Consider the following 17,516-nt stretch of genomic DNA (forward strand, 5'->3'; position numbering starts at 1 on the left):
TACTGATGCATAGAACATAATCAAGCCTCCTTGGGGTTGACATAAAAGTAATTTCAGTAGTATAGGGTGCTGGTAAAAATCATAAACATATGAAGTATCCAGCTCGAATGGTCAGACTATGAGCTATATTATGGCATACACAACCAAATTGTACATCTTTGTTGTATCCTATGGCATTATGCTAAAAAGTAAGCATACTGTATATCTGCAAAAGAGTTACCAAAAAGAACAAAGACTATAGCATATTGACTGTGTAACTCAGATCCAAACCTGTATTAGTATATCCATCAATGCTTCCATCCACAGAAAAACAAACTTATTGTAAATGGCTGATAGAATAATTGATCAAAGTGGCAAATATAGATGTACAGCACCCATAGCTGGAGGCTTGCTTGAGGATAGTACATCAAATATCTGTCAGTGATTGATTGGTATGATCCTGCGTCATCCACCTTGTTTAAGATAGTAATGCAGCATGCTTCTGTGGGTAGCGATGTGGAAGGGGCCTTTTGATAATGAGTTGGCTGTTTGTGGCCCCAAAAGCCAAACACCGTGTACACAACATGTTTTGATGCCTAGCAGGGTGACTTTATTAAGTGAGCAGTGTGTAACACATCATTTGCTTGACAAAGTGACTATCCAAATGTAGCACCCTCTAGCTAGTGTGCTAGTGTACATTGTTGTTAGTGTAGGTAAATTGGTTTGGCTGAGAGCCAGGACTGGGTTGTGAATCTGAGTCAGGGATGAGTGACTCAGGGGCTAGATGACTCAGCAAGCAGCCTCCTTGGTGGCTTCCCCTGTCCTTTGGGACATTGGAGAATGTTGTAGACATCGCGTGGAAGCTAGGAGGAGCTGTTTGGCATATTTAGGAGATCCTTGACTAATCCCCTGCAAAAAAGGGTCTGGAAGGGGGTAGGCGTCTCATAAATAGGCTTGGGTCATGCCAGCTGGGGCAGTTGGGTAGAAGATGGTGATGGAGTGCTAAGGATGCTGTCTGTGGCCCTTAAGAGCACCCCATAGTCTGAAGGAGGGTGACTTCAGGCCTGGGGCTCGGGTGCTGGAGGGACCCTCTACAACATCTGGAGGAATCCTTCCCTGGAGGCATGGGAGCAAGTGAGAGGACAGCAGGAGCAGGTCAGCACATCCAGGAGGTCTACTGAGAGTCAGCCATATGGGCTTGTGAGTGTCAGTCTGGAGACCTGTGGAGAGAGTGTCAGTCTGGAGGACTGTGGCAAAAGTGTCAGTCTGGGGGAGAAGTTACTCTTGAGGGCTAGTGAAAGGGGCAGCTTCAGCCAGGCGGGTTGCCAGTGCCTGAAGAAGTGGTGCTGGGATCAGTGACTACAGAGAAGAAGTGCTGGGAAAGTGAGCTGTGTCACCCTATCTGTTCTCCAAGTATAGGGGCTGCGAGTCCCTGCCTGTAATGGGTCTTTGCTACAAAACCACAACAGGGTGGTTAATATTAGGTCAAGTTAATATCCCTCAATAAAAAAAAAAAAGTCAGGGACTGTTCTCTGACTCTGAGTGCCTATGGAAATTTGGTGTGCCTGGATGTGTAGGGTGGGGGATCCCATTCTACTTGCAGCTCCTTGGGGGAGCGCTACACAAGGTCTTATCAGAAGTCTGTTGACGAACATCTTGTGGAGGTTTATGATACCTACTGTTTTTTTTTGAACGTGTCACTGTAATGCTTGCCCAGTGCCAGCTCTCCTCAACTAACGAGTGTAGTTTCACCTATAGCAACCCTGTTCGCTTAGCTCAGGGGTCTCCAAACTTTCTAAAAAAAAGGGCTAGTTTACTGTCCATCAGACCTTAGGGGGCCAAATTAGGGCCAGTGTGAGTAGAAAATGTCTTGGTGCCCATGGTGCCCAGTGGGAGTAAACAATGCCCTATCTTTAGTGGCACTGGGAGGACTAATGAATAGTGCCCCATCGTTGCTGTCAATGGAGAAAATCCTGCTCCATTGTTTGTGTCAGTGGGAGGAATTGTGCCCTTTCGTTGGGTGTCAGTGGAAGAAATAGTGGCCCATTCTTGCTATCAATGGATGAAATTGTGTCCCATCCTTGGTGTCAGTAGAAGGAACTATGCCCCTTTACTGATGTCAATTGAAGGAATTGTGCCCTTCTGATAGTTTCAGTGGGAGGAATAGTGCCCCATTGTTGGTGTCAGTCACAGGTATTATGCCCCATCGTTGGTGTCAGTTAATGGAATAGTGCCTCATGGGCCCGATAAAGGCAAACAAATGAGAGCATCCGGTCCCTGGGCCACAGTTTGGAGACTGCTGTCTTAGACCAAGCAGGTCTACTAGTACTTAGTTGCCCCCAGAACTTAATACACATTGCTAAAGTCTCTGACCAAGTGGCACAAGAGGCTGAGAAAGGATTTAGCAAGAGTACAGCAGGGACAGGAAGAGGTCAGGAGAGTAGGCATGTTAGACTGCAGACAGACATTAGTCCAGGGGCAAGCAGAGATCAGAAGGGTGGTGGATGACAGAGTAATTCAGAGACAGGCTAGCAAAGGTTGCAGAGTGGAAACAGGCAGAGCAATTCAAGCCAACTACTGCCTAACAAAGAGAATGCTGTCAGAGAGAGTGCTGCTAATGGCCAATCAGAGACGTAGGGACATTATGTGTGGAGCAGGGCCTGTTGCCAGGCTATAGATGCAAGCTCAAGAAAGAGAATAGCAGGCTGTGAATAGGCAGGCATGAACATTGCGGAAATAGGTACAAGCATGAGACACTACCTTACCTAACATTACCTTATCTACCTAAAACCTCTCTAAAGAGTGACCTCTGGACACTCCAACCACAACTTTACTGTTGGGTAGGAGAACCCCACAACATCCAAACTTTTGAGAAGAGAACTACCTGGACCAAAACTCTGACTGGGTGACAAGCCGCCAGGGTAATCAAGTCACCATACACAGTGCAATGCCCACTGGAGAGCAAGCCTAGGAGGCGAAAACCAAGTCCCCTCAAGAATCCCTAAAAGAGTATGAGTATTCCAGACTCTGAGGTATTTCTCCAGGTGCATAGAGGAACTTTTTAGGACCCAGTGTAACCCCTAAAAACCCCTCAGAACCTAGCTAACAATGATTAGATTATGCTAGAGCAGTGGTCTCCAAACTGCAGCCCAGGGGCTAAGTCCACGCCCCACACTATATAAAGCTGCTGCTTATATGGCAGCCGTGTGTAGTGTGTTAGGCAAGATAGGAGTGAGATTAGGCAGGTAGTTAGTGGATTGTGCATTGTATCTAGTAATAGATCAGGCAGTAGTATTTTATATATATCTATATATATATATATATATATCTATATATCTATATATATATATATATATATATATATATATATATATATATATCAGTTCTTGCAGGATATATATCAAGCAGTGCAGTGTAGTGTAGGGCTGAGTCTTATGACATTTAAGCTTGCTCGCAGCTGTAACGTATTGCTGGCTCCAGGCAATACAGATAAAAAACATGAAAAAAACGGCATGGGGTCCCCCCCCAAAAGCCATATCAGACCCTTACCCGAGCAAACAGGATAAGAGGGGGGGAACGAGCGAGCGCCTCCCCCCCCCCCCCAGAACCATACCAGGCCACTTGCCCTCAACATGTTGATGGGGACAAGAGCATCTTCCGGACAACCCTGGTCTGTGGCTTATCGGAATCTTATCAGAATCTGGAAGCCCCCTTCAACAAGGGAGCCCCCAGATCCCACCCCCCATGTGAAAGGATATTGGACCACCAGATCTGCTGTAAGCACAAGAACTTTACTGCCCAGGATGCCACAGAAGGACTGTTTACCCCCTAAATTCAGGCTCATGAATCTATGGAACATGTGAGTGCTTTTACTACGTGTTATGTTTAATAAACTGTCTACAGTCTACATTTAGATGCGCCTTGTTGTTTTCTTTTTCACTTCAATAGAGTTCGCATGTTCTAACAAACCTTTCCCCTGTTCGTGGTGTTCTGGTGCGAACGGGGGGGGGGGCTCATCACTACACTTGGGTCGCTATTCCGCCCACAGATACCAGGCACTATTCCTTCCACTGACACTAAAAGTAGGACATAATTCCTCCCACTGACACCAATGAGAGAGCACTATTCCTTCTCCTGATACCAGCAACGGGGCACTTTTCCTCCTGCTGACTCGAGCAACAAGACAGTATTTCTCCCACTGTCACCAAAGATGAGGCACTATTCCTTCCAATGACACAAGTGATAGGGGACTATTTCACTCACTGACACCAATAATGAGGCGCTATTCCTTCCACTGACACCAATAATGGGGCACTATTTTTCCCACTGACACCAATGATGGAGCACTATTTCTTCCACTGACCACAATTATGGGGCACTATTCCTCTGACTAATACAAACAATAGGGCAATATTCCTTCCACCAATACCAATGATGGGGCACTATTCCTCCTACCAATGCAACAATCAGGCACTATTCCTCCCACCAAAACCAATGATGAGGCACTTATCCTCCCACGTTTACCAATCTTGGGGCATTGTTTACTCCCCCATTGATGTTGGGGCATCTTCATCTTCTGCTCACACTGGCCACAGTCTGGCCCCCTCAGAGTCTGAAGGACAGTAAGCTGCCCCTTTGTTTAGAAAGCTTGGAGACCCCTATGCCAGAACTCACTTTAGCATGGAAAGCCTTAGGAATGGCCTGAATGGAAGAAGCACCTTGACAAGTTTGATCAAAGGCAATATCTGGACATACTTGGGCAAAAGTAGCATCTGGGCATTCCGGGACAGAATAGGCACCAGAGTGGAATTTGGACCTCTCTGCAAGGTAAAGGATACCCAAACAATTACTTTTGATAAACAAATAAGACGGGGTGACTAACCTTAAAACAGAAGGAAACTAGGAGGCTTTATAAGAAATGTCAGATCCAGAGGTTCTAAATCGCAAGAGGTCAGTCTGGATAATTCCTCAAAGGAATTCAGAGCTAACTGGGTCTTGGGAGAGGATGTGCTCAGGAATTTGTAACATAGTGGATGATGTGTTTGTAGCCTGAACAGGATTCATACTCTGACAGCATCTGGCTTGTTCCGAACCAGAATGCTTACATAGTTACATAGTTACATAGTAGTTGAGGTTGAATAAAGACAATAGTCCATCCAGTTCAACCTGTGTAGGTGTGTGTGTGGCTGTAATCATCTCACATAGCCCTGAATGTTCTGATCCTTGAGATGTACATCTAAGAGTCTTTTGAAAGCCACCTCTTGTGGTAGAGAATTCCACAATCTTGTAGCCCTAACAGTAAAGAACCCCCCACGTTGCCTGAGGTTAAAACCCTTCTCCTCTAATCGCATTGTATGCCCTCGAGTCCTCATGCAATCCCTTCGACTGAACAGCTTTTTTTCTAAGCTGAGATCCCCATTGAGATATTTAAAAATTGCTATCATGTCCCCCCTCAGGCGTCTCTTCTCCAGGGAGAATAAATCAAGTGATTGCAGACGCTCTTCATAATTAAGGTCCTCCAATCCCCTAATTAGTTTAGTTGCCCTTCTCTGGACTCTCTCCAGCTCCAACACATCCCTCCTGAGGACTGGCGACCAGAACTGGACAGAATACTCCAGATGCGGTCGGACCAGAGTTTTATAAGTTTACCTCCAGTCAGTTAACTTATCTGGCTTGCAATAATGTAATGCCCATCCTGTAACAGTAGAGCATTATTATAACTGGCAAGTATAGCTTTACCTATCCCCATTCCCTTAAAGCCTGCCAGTACTTGGTTACTTGGTTGCCCCCAGGACTTAATACACAATTCTAAAGTTGCTGGTCAAGTGGCACAAAGGGCTAAGGAAGGATTTGGCATATACACCTACGGTCTTCAGGAGTGTCAGGTGTGGCCTGAAGTACAGCATGGGCAGGTAAAGGTCAGGGCAGGCAACACACAATAGCATATTTCAGGGACAGGCTGAGGTCAGGGCAGACAGAAAGTAGTCCAGGAAAAGGCTGAGGTCAGGACTGGCAGCAGACAGAGTGTAACTGTCACGTACCTGGGAGGAGACTGAGTTGACGAGGTCGGCCTCTCTTATATCTCTCGCCCTGACCCCACTGAAGGTGAGACAGAGGGTGTCAAGGGATAGGAGGAACACGAGTGCCTGTAGTTGTTGATGGGTCAAGATAGGCAGCTTGTCCGGATCCCAGAAACTGGAACATGCAGTGATGTATGGAACAGGTACAGCGGACAGCCAGGCAGGCACTCGGGTAGCTCGGAGAGCTGAAGTTAGAGACAGAGTCAGAGTTGCAGGAAAGCCAGGGTCATCAACAGGTGGTGTAGCAAGGTACCAAATCATAAGCAGAGCCAATGTCGGGGACGGAGCCGGGTCAGGTTTAGCAGAGAGGCAGAAGCAGAATCCAAAGTCAAGTCTAGAACACGCCAGGTCAGCAACAGGGAAGCATACAGATATCATCAGGTCACAGCTGAAGATCAGTCAGCAAAGGAAACAGGATTGAACTTCCTTTAAATAGGCCATCTGGCGCCAAGCGCCGATGCGCATGCGCACTCGCGTTTGCGCATTCACGCGAACGCGCGAACGCCCATTAGCCATTCTTATGGAATAGCCTGCGCATGTGGAATCTGCTCCTTCTACAGAGTGGACAAAAAAAACAACAATGAAAGATAATGGCTTCCTTCCATGTGGCAATTCCCTAATGGGTCTCTTCGCCTTCTGGGTCCAGTCCAGTGACAGAGGCTGCACAGGCAGTATATCCAACCAGGATGTTATAAGGTTTACTCAGGGAAAACATTTTTCTTTGAAGTTACCACTGGTGCAGACATTAATGTAAGTAAATTAAACTTTCTGTGCCAAGCTCTTTCTCGAGTAGGTTTGAAAGTTTTAATAAAACAATTATCAAAACCAGACCTGACATGAAAACCAATTAATAAGATAAATGGAGTAGGATGCGCCTCCCAGGCACAAAACTGCAGCAGTGGTGGGAAATAAAAACAAATATTTCAAGTCGTGCAGAAAAAAATTGATTCTTTTAACACTTTTCAGGAGTAGTAAAGGCACATTATACAAAGAAGCCAAAAAAGCACAATGTGCAATTAAAATGAAACAAGGATATATATACATATATAATTAGTATCTCACAAAAGCTAGTACACCCCTCACATTTTTGTAAATATATTATTATATCTTTTCATGTGACAACACTGAAGAAATGACACTTTGCTACAATGTAAAGTAGTGAGTGTACAGCTTGTATAACAGTGTAAATTTGCTGTCCTCTCAAAATAACTCAACACACATCCATTCATGTCTAAACTGCTGGCAACAAAAGTGAGTACACCCCTAAGTGAAAATGTCCAATTGGGGCCAAATTAGCTATTTTCCCTCCCTGGTGTCATGTGACTCGTTAGTGTTACAAGGTCTTAGGTGTGGCTGGGGAGCAGGTGTGTTACATTTGGTGTTATTGCTCTCACTCTCTCATACTGGTCACTTGAAGTTCAACATGGCACCTCATGGCAAAGAACTCTCTGAGTATCTGAAAAAAATAATTGTTGCTATACATAAAGATGGCCTAGGCTATAAAAAGATTGCCAAGACCCTGAAACTGAGCTACAGCATGGTGGCCAAGACCATACAGCAGTTTCGCAGGACAGGTTCCACTCAGAACAAGCCTCGCCATGGTCGACCAAAGAAGTTGGTTACACGTGCTCAGCGTCATATCCAGAGGTTGTCTTTGAGAAATAGATGAATGAGTGCTGCCAGCATTGTTGCAGAGGTTGAAGGGGTGGGGGGGTCAGCCTGTCAGCGCTTAGACTATACTCCGCACACCTGCATCAAATTGGTCTGCATGGCTGTCGTCCTAGAAGGAAGCCTCTTCTAAAGATGATGCACAAGAAAGCCCGCAAACAGTTTGCTGAAGACAAGCAGACTAAGGACATGGATTACTGGAACCATGCCCTGTGGTCTGATGAGACCAAGATAAACTTATTTGGTTCAGATGGTGTCAAGCGTGTGTGGCGGCAACCAGGTGAGGAGGAGTACAAAGACAAGTGCGTCTTACCTACAGTCAGGCATGGTAGTGGGAGTGGTCTGGGGCTGCCGGCACTGGGGAGCTACAGTTCATTGAGGGAACCATGAATACCAACTAGTACTATGACATACTGAGACAGAGCATGATCCCTAGAATTCAACTACAGATGAATCTAAGTATTCAATAAACAGGTGTCCAGCAGACAGTTGATTATAAAAGGGCGTTACTTAGCAAAGAAAACCCCCTTCCTTTTCATGCTGTCAGCAATGGCACCACATGGAAGAGAAATGTCACAATCACAAGGCCTGAGAAAGAAAATCATTTCTTTACACAAGAAAGGTGAAGACTACAAGAAAATCAGCAAAGCTTTACTTATCAGTCAGATAACAGTAGCAAAAGTGATACAAATATTTAACAAAGATGGAACTGCAACCATCTCACAGAGACGTTCAGGCCATCCATGGAAGTTAACACCTCGACAGGAGCGCCTTCTAAAGAGAAGGGTTGAAGAAAATCGCCATGCAAGTTCACTGCAGTTAGCTAAAGAAGTAGAAAGCCAAAATGGGGTTATTGTTTCCAGTGACACAATACAGCGTACAAATAATAAAGGTTGCAGCGCTAGGTAAGTGATAAAATATGATGTAATATATGTAAAAATCAGTCCATCAATAACTAAAAAAGTCCAAAGGCAGCAAAACCATACGGATAGAAATATTCTGTGTCCATGTAATTCAAACCGACACCATTAAAGATCCTCCACCAAAGTAAAAAGTGAAAACTCACCAGACCCATATGCTGTCATGTCAAGACAGCTACTGCGTGTCTAATGAAGCCAAATAGAGGTCAGGCGGGGAATGATCTTCTTATCCCTCCAAAGGATAGAGTTTCCTCAGATGTTGAATCCGAAAAACCGGTATATTGAATTACCAAGCAAAAAAGAGAGAGGAAATCTCCTCATAGTGTAGTATTTATTAAATAATAGAGCTAAAACAATATCCGATATAAAAGAAATAAAGATCCATACAATGCAATGGCATATAAAGCACTTACATAGAAAGCCACCAGACTTGGATTAAGAATGGTGGCTTATGGACCTCTGGCATATATCCCTGCTCTAAAGCCGTTTCGCGCCACTCGCTTCTTCAGGAGCATGTTTTTATGAATGCACCTGAAGAAGCGCGTGGCGCAAAATGGCCGTAGAGCAGAGTTATATGCCAGAGGTCCATAAGCCACCATTAATCCAAGTCTGGTGGCTTTCTATGTAAGTGCTTTATATGCCATTGCACTGTATGGACCTTTATTTGTTTTATATCGGATATTGTTTTAGCTCTATTTTTTAATAAATACTACACTATGAGGAGATTTCCTCTCTCTTTTTTGCTTGGCAATTCTATATACCGGTTTTTCGGATTCAACATCTGAGGAAATTCTATCCTTTGGAAGGATAAGAAGATCATTCCCCGCCTGAACTCTATTTGGCTTCATTAAACACGCAGTAGCTGTCTTGACATTACAGCATATGGGTCTGGTGAGTTTTCACTTTTTACTTTGGTGGAGGATCTTTAATGGTGTATGTTTGAATTACATAGACACAGAATATTTCTATCCGTATGGTTTTGCTGCCTTTGGACTTTTTTAGTTATTGATGGACTGAATTTTTCATATATTACATCATATTTTATCACTTACCTAGTGCTGCAACCTTTATTATTTGCATTCACTGGTGTTTGTATATTCACACTGTTGCAAGCTGCTTTTCTGTTGATTATTAGGCACTGACATTTTTCTTTTATTTACAATACTGCGTACACTGCAGAGGAATGGCATGCATGGGTGTTGTCCATGAAGGAAGCCTCTCCTAAAGCAGATGCACAAAAAAGACAGCCTAGAGTTTGGCAGGGCCCATGCCCAAAAAGAAAAAGACTACAGGGACTCTGGAGTGAGGAGACCAAGACAAATGTTTTGTAACTGATGGCTTCAAAATTGTACAGCATCGCAAAGGTGGGGAGTACAAAGAAAAATGCACGGTGCCTACAGTGAAGCATGGTGGTGGCAGTGTCCTTCTGTGGGGCTGAATTTCATTGATGGTATCATGAATTTACTCAGGTACTTATAATTCAGAGGAACTGCTCTATTTTGAAAGAGAAGATGCTACCATCATTCTGTACTGTTGGTCATCTTACACTTTTCCAATATGACAATGATCCAAAACACACATCTAAGGCCACTCTAAGAATTCAGAGGAGAAGAGTTGGGCATCACTCTCCATCCAGCATTCAGGCACTAAAAGAGGTTGTTCTTGAAGAATTAAAAAAGATAGATGTTGCAATATGTCCCCTACTTGTTCATTCCATGCTTAGAAGACTTGGCCTTGTCCTTAAAAATCATGGAGGTCAAACAAAATACTAGATAGATTTGTTGTGGGGTGTGTTCACTTTTGCCTCACCTAGTTTAAGTAAAACTGAAGATTTTGTAATCTAAGTTATATTATTAACCTTACTTTCATATAATGAGCTAAACAAATTACAACTCAGTTATGTCAAATTTTGGAAATTGTTCTTGTGTTCATTGAGATAATGATTATGTGACACAGTATGTATATATGTATAAATATATATTATATATATATATATATATATATATATATATATATATATATATATATATATATATATATATTGATTTAATTAATCTCAATAGTAGCATGGTCTAGTTTAATCCAAACATCTACAAGTACATTATCCAGTAGCTCAGTAATGGCAACAACCCAACCCATTTCCTTTGAGGACCTTGTATAGGATTCATCTTACATAAGTCTGATATATTCAGTGTAAAACATTTAAATCCAATTATCATTGCAAGATAGGAAAAGAGGGGAAATATTGAAAATGATGTGTTAATGTCATCTCTAATGCTAATAATGACTTTGGCAGGGCTGTGTTGCTGTGTTGTCGAGTGCTAATACACAGTGAACAGCTTACATTACTCCGCATTAGCCAACAAACAACTGTGGAGGTATATTAAACACGATGCGAAAATACAGACTTTGTTGGAGCTGATCACACATCCCTGTGTGTTATCTGCAAATAAGTCTTTCTCTCTGGGTGGTATCAGAAGTAAATGTTACACCAGACTTTGGTTTAAAAAAAAAGCAAACAAATGTGCAGTATAGCTTAGAATGATACAGATAATGTAGCAATAAAAAACAGGAATAATGCATGAAAATATAAAAAGCATAAATATAAGTACCATTTAAAAAAAACTGCAGAATAATAAATGTATTTTAATAAATTTAAATATAATATAAATCTATAATACTAAATATACTATAATTAGGAAACAACTAAATAATAAAAAAATAACAAAATATTATTATTATTATTATTATTATTATTATTATTATTATTATTATTAATAATAATAATAATAATAATAATAACAATAATTTATTTTTAAATATACCTATTATGTACCCTATTATTACAATAAATACTTACAATGCAACCCATGGTGTGGTATATATACAGCATATGAAATTTTAATAGTATATTTATAATACTAAATATACTATAATAAAGTATAAAAAAAATACCTTTGTGTTAAAAAAAAAAAAATACCTAAATCTAATAACAATAAAAATAATAATAAAAAATAAATTCCTTAATATAACATAGCAAATACATTATAACAATATAATATATATATATATATATATATATATATATATATATATATATATATATATATATATATATATATATATATATATGTATGTATTTATATATGTATATATATATATATATATATATATATATATATATATATATATACAGAATCTCACAAAAGTGAGTACACCCCTCACATTTCTGTACATAATTTATTATATCTTTTCATGTGACAACACTGAAGAAATGACACTTTGCTACAATGTAAAGTAGTGAGTGTACAGCTTGTATAACAGTGTAAATTTGCTGTCCTCTGAAAATAACTCAACACACAGCCATTAATGTCTAAACCGCTGGCAACAAAAGTGAGTACACCCCTAAGTGAAAATGTCCAAAGTGTCAATATTTTGTGGGGCCACCACTATTTTCCAGTAATGCCTTAACCCTCTTGGGCATGGAGTTCACCAGAGCTGCACAGGTTGCCACTGGAGTCCTCTTCCACTCTTCCATGACGACATCACGGAGCTGGTGGATGTTAGAGACCTTCCGCTTCTCCACCTTTTGTTTGAGGATGCCCCACAGATGCTTAATATAGTTTAGGTCTGGAGAAATGCTTGGCCAGTCCATCACCTTTACCCTCAGCTTCTTTAGCAAGGCAATGGTCATTTTGGAGGTGTGTTTGGGGTCGTTATCATGTTTGAATACTGCCCTGCAGCCCAGTCTCCGAAGAGAGGGGATCATTCTCTGCTTCAGTATGTCACAGTTGACATTCATGGTTCCCTCAATGAACTGTAGCTCCCCAGGGCCGGCAGCACTCATGTAGCCCCAGACCATGACACTCCCACCACCATGCTAGACTGTAGGCAAGACACACTTGTCTTTGTACTCCTCACCTTGTTGCTGCCACAGCATCTGAACCAAATAAGTTTATCTTGGTCTCATCAGACCAACAGCATATGATTCCAGTAATCCATGTCCTTAGTCTGCTTGTCTTCAGCAAACTGTTTGTGAGCTTTTTTGTGCATCGTCTTTAGAAGAGGCTTCCTTCTGGGATGACAGCCATGCAGACCAATTTGATGCTGTGTGCGGTGTATGGTCTGAGCACTGACAGGCTGACCCTCCACCCCTTCAACCACTACAGCAATGCTGGCAGCACTCATAACTCTATTTCCCAAATACAACCTCTGGAGATGACGCTGTGCACGTGCACTCAACTTTTTTGGTTGACCGTGACGAGGCCTGTTCTGAGTGGAGCCTCTCCTGTTAAACTGCTGTATGGGCTTGGCCAGTGGCCACTGTGCTGCTGCTCAGTTTCAGGGTCTTGGCAATCTTCTTGTAGCCTATGCCATCTTTATGTAGAGCAACAATTCTTTTTTTTCAGCTCTTCAGAGAGTTCTTTGCCACGAGATGCCATGTTGATCTTCCAGTAACCAATATGAGAGAGTGAGAGCGAAAACACCAAATTTAATACACCTGCTTCCCATTCACACCTGAAATCTTGGAACACTAATGACTCCTATTACACCGGGGAGGGGAAATGGTTAATTGGGCCCAATTTGGACATTTTCACTTAGGGGTGTACCCCCCCTTTGTTGCCAGCGGTTTAGATATTAATGGATGTGTGAGTTATTTTGAGGGGACAGCAAATTTACACTGTTATACAAGCTGTACACTCACTACTTTACATTGTAGCAAAGTGTCACATGAAAAGATATAATAAAATATTTACAAAAATGTGAGGGTGTATTCACTTTTGTTAGATACTGTATATATATATATATATATATATATATATTTATATATATATATATATATATAAATATATATATTTTTTTTTTTTACATATACATATAACATATTATGTAGTTAACCCTAAAGTGCATATATATATATACACACACACAGTATCTCACAAAAATGAGTACACCCCTCACATTTTCGTAAATATTTTATTATATCTTTTCTTCGGACACATATGCACTTGCCTAAAATGTTTGCACAGTAATATATATATATATATATATATATATATATATATATTTAGTTATATATACCTATATACAGTATACACACAGAAACTATATGTTAATAATATATTATAGTACATTTGTCTGTGAATTTTTAATTTTTTTTTCCTTAGTCCCCTATCTTAGACTTCTTCTCTCTCCTTTTTTATTTTACAAATGTCGCAGAGATTTAGTGGCCTTTGTATTTCGTTGAGAAACCTTAAGCGAATTGTACCGTATTCAAATGCGCTCCATAAATGTATTTCAATTATGTTTTATTCTCATTCTGTATTCTGTTCGCATTTCTATAAATCCTTCTTATGTACAGTAGCAAAGTGGTCATAAAAATGGTGCCGGTTATTGCATTTAAATTGCACGGCATTAAACGCGGCAATCATGACAAGGTATTACAGTTGTTGTGAGGATTTTTCTAAACACATCAGTTGGGGGAAAAAAAATGTAGGAATCTGGGGGAGACATGGCCACTGACATTATCTCTGTAGGTCCATTAGGTTATTGAGGTCTAATAAGATGATGACACTTGTGAGGAGGATGCATGATGCTTTAAAGACCTGGTCAATTATTTCCTATTTACGGACTCTAAGAATTCTTTCGGAGCTTCTAAAAGCATGGTTATTTTTACTTCAAATTATAATGTCATACTCATCAAATATCATTTATGGATTTTCCATAATCTAAATTTTCTCTGGTTCTGCTTAAAGCTTAGTTGAAATCTGTTTTTAAATTTCTTCTCCTATATGAAGGTGTCTTAAAAAGGTCTTATGTTCACCTCTCTACTGGCCCGTGTATCATACCTCTCCTCTGTTCTAGCACTGCAGCCTCAATTATTCTTCTGTTAACAGGAGTTTTAGGAGTGTTGGATGACTATGTCCCCCAACCCACACCCTGGTTCTATTCATGAGCACCCACATCACTACAAGATTCAGCAGTGACACGTGGGTCGGTGGAACATAGTGAAAGTAGGAAACATGGGCCACCAGAGATTTGAGTATAATACCTCTTCTTTTTCAGGGCATCTTCTTTTCATACATTGACAGGGTAATTTTTAAACAATTTGAATGATGAAATAATGTATATCTTTTCTCTAATGGCTCTCGAAAACTATTAGGTTGGGAAAACCCTGACCCTGAGACACTGGCTTTTCCCAAGGTTAGGAAAGCCCCGGTACTGGGAAACTGTGTCCTTCACTAGCCTAGGAAAACCCTAGCCCTGGAACACTAGTCCTTCACTAGCCTAAGGAAATCCTGACCCTGCGATACAGGTCCTTAACTAGACTAGGAAAACACTAGCACTTGGATACTGGTCCTTCACTTGGCTCAGAAAGCCCTGGTCATAGGACACAGGCCCTTAACGAGGCAGGGAAAGCTCTGCCCCTCAACACCATTCCTTCACTAGGCTGGGAAATCCCTGGCCCTGGGACACTTGTCCTTCACTACACTGGTAAAACCCTGACCACGGGACACTGACCCTTCACTAAGCTATACAAACACTTGCCCCTGGGACACTGGCCCTTCACTAGGCTTGGAAAACCCTGCCCCTGGGATACAGGGATCCTGGATCAAATTCAGCCATCCGTTTAACACCTGGCCCTCATACAGTTTCTATATGTGGTTTAACCACTTTACCACCGGAGGATTTTGCTGTCTTACGTCTGGGCCACTTTTTGCGATTCGGCACTGTGGGACTTTAACTGACAATTGCGCGGTCGTGCGATGACGTACCCAAACAAAATTTACGCCCTTTTTTTCCCCACAAACAGAGCTTTCTTTTGGTGGTATTTGATCACCTGTGCGATTTTTACTTTTTGCGCAATAAACAAAAAAAGAGCGTAAATTTTGAAAAAATAACAATATTTTTCACATTTTTTTAATATGAAATTCCCCCCCCCCCAAAAATGTAAAAATCTAAATTTTTTTTAGTTTTTGGCCAATTTGTTTTCTGCTACCTATGTTTGGTAAAAAAAATCACAATAAGCGTAACGTGTGTGTGTGTGTGTGTGTGTGTGTGTGTGCTATGCTGAACCCTGCAATCTGTCACTGTTTGTCACTTAGGAGATCCACCCGCTTTGTTTACACAAGCGGGCGGATCTCCAAACTCGATTCCCCGACGATCGGGGAAGAGCAGCGGCGATCGCCGCTGCTCCTCCCCTGGCCCGACTCCCGCTGTGACTGAAAAGAGCGGGAGTGAGCCTCCGGCGGCGCGCAAGCGCCGCCCACAAGGGGAGGAGTCCAGCGACGTAGGTCTACGTCGCTGGACGGAATTGAGCCATTTTGCCACAGTACAGTCCCAGTGACTGGTCGGCAAGTGGTCAAGCCTCAAAAAAAAAAAAGAAGACAAATAAAAAAAAATATAAAAAAAAAATACAGCAAACAAGTAGCCTCTTCATTATAACTGAAAACCTGATATGAAACAATTAGCAGGCAGTCATGAGGTGAAATCAGAGTAATTGTTCTGTGACTACGTTACACGTTCCATCATAGAAGACATTTCTAATCTTATATCTGTTTTTCTAGTTTCATAATCTCCTGCAGTGCTCATGTTCCCTGCTGCACAAAAGCTGATGCTAATTGAAAATATATGATGCATAGCATATGGATAGGCGTGTATGCAGTGCTGAGAAAGGTTATGCTGGAAGCCAAGGAATATAAAAAGAAGAATGTACAGCATTTACATAGTTACATAGTCATTTTATTTCCCATATTTATATAGCCTTGATTAATTCCATAGTTTCTTATAGATTAAATTTTTACAACAGACATTCTGATGGAGTCTACAGTCTATTTTCCCTGCAATAGTTATTCAGTAGACACATCTGGATATAACTACAAGTCATGGGGACCCTAAGCAAACATTTGATAGCATCACCTACTGGTGGCCATAGTCATCAAAATGCCCCCGTGCCAGACCCCATTCAACTATATCCCAAGAACAAACCCCCTATTGACTATGGATCAAAAGACAGATAGATAGATAGATAGATAGATAGATAGATAGATAGATAGATAGATAGATAGATAGATAGATAGATAGATAGATAGATAGATAGATAGATAGATAGATAGATAGATAGATAGATAGATAGATAGATAGATAGATAGATAGATAGATAGATAGATAGATAGATAGATAGATAGATAGATCATTACAAACCAGGAGCATGGTTAGGATGTAATAATAACTGAGGCTGTTTCCTGCTTCTCACCTGCCCAGACGTGAGCAATGACCAGAACATGTGAAAACCCAAATCCGCAATAGCTCAAGTCCCATCTAATGTGAATGGACCCTTAAAGTGGTTGTAAAGGTACAAGGCTTTTTACTTTAACCCATTATCTGCCGGTAAAAAAAAAAAAACCTTTAGGGAGCAACCCCCCTCCCCCTTATACTTTCCTAAGCCAAATCATGATCCAGTGATGTGCAGAAGAGCAGAGTCTCTCTCGGCTCTCTCCATCCTCGATGCTTCAGACACAGCAGCGAAAGTCATTGGCTCCTGCTGCTGTCAATAAGTCGTATGGACACACAGACCAGGCCCGGAAACGAGAATACATGAGTACCCCCATAGTAAAAGGCTTGATATGGGGGCACTCAGCAGGGGGGGGGGACCAGGAGCGCCAGCGGGGGACCTGAGGAGAGGAGGATCAGGGCTGCTCTGTGCAAAACCATTGTTATTTACCATACAGCAATGGCAGTAAAAGGGGTCAAGTGTAGGTTCTCTCTTTTGACTAGAAAACACCTACTCCCAATGTTATGAAGGTGCTGTAGGTTTATTAAAGTCCTAACACACTTCATATCTTAGGGTGACAATGCTGCTCCTTCA

This window comes from Pelophylax lessonae (genome assembly GCF_965119305.1).
Source record: "Pelophylax lessonae genome assembly, chromosome: 11".
Taxonomy (NCBI): domain Eukaryota; kingdom Metazoa; phylum Chordata; class Amphibia; order Anura; family Ranidae; genus Pelophylax; species Pelophylax lessonae.